Genomic DNA, 6,000 nt, shown 5'->3' with positions numbered 1-6,000 from the left:
GAAAACAAAACAAAAATACCTAGATAATTTTGGTTAAGTTATACTTCACTCTGGTTTGTAGAAAATGATAATGATACATCAGATGGTAATTTTGTCTCGCTATGGATGATGATAAAACTGTACTGTAGTACCTTTAGTGCACAAAAAAAAAGAAAATAATTTCTAGTCTTTTGGATACTGATGCTGGAACACTTAGATATCTAAAGAAAATGTTGCTCCCTTAAGTTGTCTGTAACAGATTCAGGTTTCTTCCTGAGCCCCACCCAAAGGGTGGCAGAGACACAAAACTATTTTTTAGCCAACAGGAAATTCTCACTCCAAACCCATCATTTGAACCATTAATTAGGTCACACAGTCTTACTGTGATAAAACTGCCATTTAAGTCTTTACCATCTCATTCTCTCCCTTTCTTCCTCAAGTTGGCAGCGGGTATAGATGGAGAATAACAAGCTGGTGGTGTAGCAGGTGAAGAGGGTGGCTTATATATATTTCTGTTCTATCATTTGCTCTTAAATAGTATAGTTCATCATTTCTCTACCTCTTCATTCAATCAAGATTCCACAGTCCTCTCTAGCTAACTCTTGCCACTGCTATGGGCATCCTAGATCTAGCCAAGGCAGTTTGCCCTGCAGCCCTGGTTTATAGGTCACTTCCCTCTTAACACTGGTCATCTCTCAGATTCTGACATCAAACTGTGTGTTTTCAAATCACCACTTACTATTGGTGACCTTGGGTGAGATATTAAAATCCCTCTGACTGGGTTTCCTCATCTATAAAATCAGAAGAAGGTAATAATAATAGTATGTACCTCTCAGAGTTGCTATGAGGACTAATTCATCAACATAAAGTACTTGAAGCAGCATCTGTCACATGCAAGCACTATCTAAGTATTGATTACAATTGTTATTGTTGCATTAGGAATGTGAGAAGCCAGATAACCAGCTAACCTCCACACCTGCCACAGGAGCTTGTAAGAGTGTCTGGATTCTATTCAGATCACACACCAGCCCAATGAAGCTCAGAGACTCAAACTTAGATCTTTCTCTCAGGCTATGCCATGAAGTTTCTCAGCTGTGACTTGTTCCAGGTTAATAGGAGAGCAGGCTGCAAGACAGTCTTCTCATAGCAGCCAAAAAAAAAAAAAAAGAAGAGTCAAGGGAGAACTCTGTCCACAGCAATCCCTTAAGTTTGCATAATCACCATGCACAGGCCAAAACCAGAGAAAGGAAATGGGACTTTCTCTGTCCACCCTTGTCTCTCTCTCCTCTCACTCTTCCTCCTTCCCTGATCCTACTGAAGCTGCTATAAGGAGCTTTTCTTTGCTTTTTTTTTCCTGTCTTCCTTTTCTTATATAAAATCTTTATCAGACTTAGCTTTGTTGGCTGTGCCACAAATGATGGACAAGGTAGAAGAGAATTTACCAACAAAAAAACTTAAATTAGAAAGCTTTCAAAAAATATCACACTCGTTGCACTAGTTTATGCTCCAAAACAGCAAGAACCATCTTCAAGTACTCAGTGATGGAAGGAAAAAAGTAAAAACAACTATGTTGGGCTGGCGGGGGGAAGCTGGAATTCAGGGAAGTAGCAGGATTCCAGTACATTTCAGCTCAAGGCAGTGATTTCCTGAGGAGAAATGATCCAGACCCTCTCCCAGTGAGACTGGGAAAGGCAGTAACATTTTAACTAGAAATAAATTGCCGATTCTAGGTCATTATAAACTAAACTTTTCTGGGAAAATTGGCTATAAGATGACTCTTTCAAAACTATAATGAACAAAACAGGAAGCACAGCACCTGAATGAGAAACAGCCTGGAGTCAGTGTTCCTTACAGACTTTTTCTGCAGGAAATGTCAGTTTCTAGAGGTCATGATCAGTAAGTATTTTCATTAAATGATGTAAAAAAAGGCAAAAAAGAAAATCCCTTGGCTCCTTGGAGAGGCTTCCTGTAATAGCAAGGTAGGCCAAACACTCACACAAGTTCAAGATCTTCCTCTTCAACACTGCCAATACCATGAGGCAAAACCTACTGTTCTGGTACAAGGGAAATGCTTTGGGACTTTCTCAGGCTATTCTCTCTAAAATATTAATATAAAAACAGACACTATTCCATTGAATACATAAATTTAGAAATCAGACATCTCTAAACTCAATAGCTATACACCACCATAAGAACTACCTGTCAAAAAACTGAAGTGTCTCTTAACCAGACGTCACTGCTGATGGCTGTAAGGCTGCTTGCCTCAGTTGAGAGCTGAATGAACACGCCTCTCTCTCCGCGCCTGAAAACTACGTCATCACTCTGAGCGCATTACTCAGCATTTGCCCTCTCCACGCGGGCTCCCCGTACCCGTTTCCGCATTCCAATCTCAGCCCTGCACCTGCCGGGATTTTGAAAAAGCCTGCCAAGGACCTGGCCTATGGTAGCTTCCCCTCTACGTCCTCGACCAGCCCCTTGTCTGTGCCCAGTTCCTTCATGACCAATGGAAATCCTTCCGCTTTGTTCACCTCGTCCATCCCCAGTCCTTTCATATCCAGTGAAATTACCTCCTCTTTGTTTCCCCGCTGTCGATCAGCTACCTCTAGTCCCTATAAAACCCCACGTCCCGAGAAGAGAAGGGCGACTTCTTTGGCCCCTTTCCAGGACCATAGAACCTCGCCCGGGAGCTGAATAAATTGGCTTTTAATTTCCTTACTCCGGTCTCTGTTTCCTCCTTGAACTCGATGAGAAATCTTACAATGGCTTCAGCTGTAAACTTCAGTATCTCTTATATTAACAATATAGCCACAAGAACATTATTTTATATTTCTGAGGTTCTGTATGTGTGTCCATGCACATGATGAAAATATTAAATAGACTCAGAATCAGGAAAAAACTATGGTAATTCCAATTGTGTTGCACATTTCTGTCTGCAAGGTCATTCATTAGCTGTTATTTCATGAAAGTGGCAGGCTTAACTCATTAAAGCTATTTTTTTAATGGAAATGGTTTATAACAGTTTAACGGAAAAAAAAAAAAAAGCCCTGGGGGCATGCAGAACTTTCTTCATTAAAAGAAAATTAACCCTGAATTTGTAGCACTATAACTTAATAAGCAATGGTAATGCTTGCCCAAAACATACAAGATCAAAAACAGTTCCATAAAAAGGCTTGATTATATGCAGCAATCAGGATAGAATGGGAAAGTAATGGAATCATACAGAATTTTAGATCTGAAAAGCTTGCAACAGATACTTCGTCCAATCTGTCTGGTTTTTACTTCCCAACCACCTCTATCCCTCTCCCAATATATATTTTACAAATGAGACAACTAAGTCCAAGAAAAATTAAATTATTTTTTCTATGTTACATATTTAATATTATAATTGAAAGTCATTTTTCACTTCAAAGCACCGAAAATGACAAAAAAAATGCTAGTGCAAACAAAATACAACAAAAATTTGCATTATATAAGATGAAGGAACTAATGTCTTTAACATATAAAGAATTTCTTACTAATTAATAAATATATTTAAGCATACCAAAGAGAAAATAGGGAAAAAAATACTTATTTACAATTTTAAAAAGAATACCTAGGAATTCTCCATAAATGTTCATTCTTAATAGAAAGCAAATAAATATAAATTGAGACAAAATTTCCATGTCCCTGTTTGGCCAGGCATGGTGGCTCACACCTGTAATCCCAGCACTTTGGGAGGCCGAGGTGGGCGAATCACAAGGTGAGGAGCTCGAGAGACCAGCCTGGCCTACATGGTAAAACCCTGTCTCTAGTAAAAATACAAAAATTAGCTGGGCATGGTGGTGGGCGCCTGTAATCCCAGCTACTCAGTAGGCTGAGGCAGAAGAATCGTTTGAACCTGGGAGGCGGAGGTTGCAGTTAGCCAAGATCGCGCCATTGCACTTGAGCCTGGGCGATAGAGCGAGACTCCATCTCAAAAAAAAAAAAAAAAAAAAAGTCCATGTTTATTTATCTACCGATCAAGACTTATTAAAAGATTAATATTCAGCATTGCTGAGGGCCAGTCCCGGTGGCTTATGCCTCTAAGCCCTGCACTTTGGGAGGCTGAGGCAGGTGGGTCACTTGAGGTCAGGATTTTGAGACCAGCTTGGTCAACACGGTGAAACCCAGTCTCTACTAAAAATACAAAAATTAGGTGGGCGTGGTGGTGGGTGCCTGTAATCACAGCTACTCAAAAGTCTGAAGCAGGAGAAACAGTTGAACCCGGGAGGCGGAGGTTACAGTGAGCCGAGACCAGCCACCGCACTCCAGTCTGGGTAACAAAGCGAGACTCCACCTCAAAAAATAAATAAATAAATAATAAAAATGAATATGCAACTGATATTCATATAAACCGCTACATCTTTCTGAACAGCAATTTAGCAATGTGCCAAAAGCCTTAAAAATATTTATTTCCTTTGACTCAATATCTAACTACTTACACTAAGGAGTTAATTAGAGTTGTACACCAATATTTATATAAAAAAGATGTTTAATACAATGTTAAGAAGTGAAGAATTGGAGTTGATCCAAATATTCAATTGTAGAGATTGAGTAAATATGTTTTTATGCATGTATTTAATTGAATACTACCCAGTAATAAGTCATGTGATAAAATAAATTTCATGTCACAAAAATATTTATAAATATATTAGGTTATAAAAGGAAGGTACACTGTGACGTAATAAGTTAATCTATCAATAAAACAATAAAGCATATGGAAGGTAGATATTAAAATGTAAGTAGTAGCATTATGAAAAATTTCTTTATTATTTTCTATGTTTTTTAAAACTTTACCAAAGAATATATATTACCTAAAGACAGAACCTAAACCATTTAAAAGACAACAGAACATTGATTAAAATAAATCTGACTCGCTTATCAATGTGGAGGTGGGGTTTTATAATCTCCAGGAACCTTCCCAAGGATATCACTCTGTAGTTCAAATCTGAGCCTTCAGATAGCTGCACTCTCTCTGTTGAATTCTGCTTGTATAAATATAAGACAAATAACTAAAAAACAAAACAAAACAAACCTAATGGAATTATTTTAATACTGTGTTTAATTTTTTTTGAGGGAGTTGGAAAATGACCCAGTGTTTCTTTAAATCTTAAGCATCACTTTGTAACTTCAATCTCTGAAACAGGGTCACTTGTTTAAATGCCTTTAGCACTTGATTAATTAGTAATCAGGACAGAGTTGATGGTTTTTTTCTGCTTCAGAGCTGGTAATTATCATTCCTGACACAGAATTCAACTTTCTGTAGGCAGCAGGCACCCTGCTGTCACTATTATACTCTGCTCCACGCTCCAAATTTATATTAAGATTTTGTTTGGAAAGAATCCTCATGAAGATTTTACCCATAGCAGCCTCTTCCTGGAGTCACTTTTTTCTCTCATTGCCTCCCTATATTCACAGATGATATAACTGACTATTTGATGAAAGCAAAGAACTTGTAGAACAATAGTATGTAGCCCAGGGAGATATTAAACATTTTAAAAACTCAGTCATGATTATAAAGCAGGAAGGTGGGGGGGACTTGAAAAGACTATTCTCTTGTAAGAAAGAGCCCCAAAGTAGCATGAAAAAAATTAGAAAAGTTGACTTTCCTCTTCGTCTTTGAGCATTTTGCCTGCAATCAAACATGTACTAAATTGTCTAAAGCCATGGTTTACCTAGGGCCTATTAATTAAGGACGCTATTGAAAAAAACACCTGTAATAAATCAATTGATGTTCACATTTGGAGATTAGGTAACCAAATAACAACTATAAATTCATGTTTCCACTCTCATTGTTGAAGACTGCCAAAAAAAAAAAAAAAAAGATAATGACACCACAAAATCCCCGTTACAACTCCTGTTAATGAAAGGGTGGTCACAGATGATATAGCAAAATTTGTGAATTTAAAAAAAAAAAAACAAGAAGAAAAAAAGAAACCAGACAGACCCAGTACAACAATACTCCTAGTGTGGGAATGTTGTATGCTATGGATGGTCCTTTCC

The sequence above is a fragment of the Aotus nancymaae genome, unplaced genomic scaffold, assembly GCF_030222135.1.
Source record: "Aotus nancymaae isolate 86718 unplaced genomic scaffold, 86718_ANA_hifiasm-v0.15.2.pri h1tg000019l, whole genome shotgun sequence".
In the NCBI taxonomy this organism is placed as follows: Eukaryota; Metazoa; Chordata; class Mammalia; order Primates; family Aotidae; genus Aotus; species Aotus nancymaae.
Note: the sequence above shows the minus strand (reverse complement) of the source record.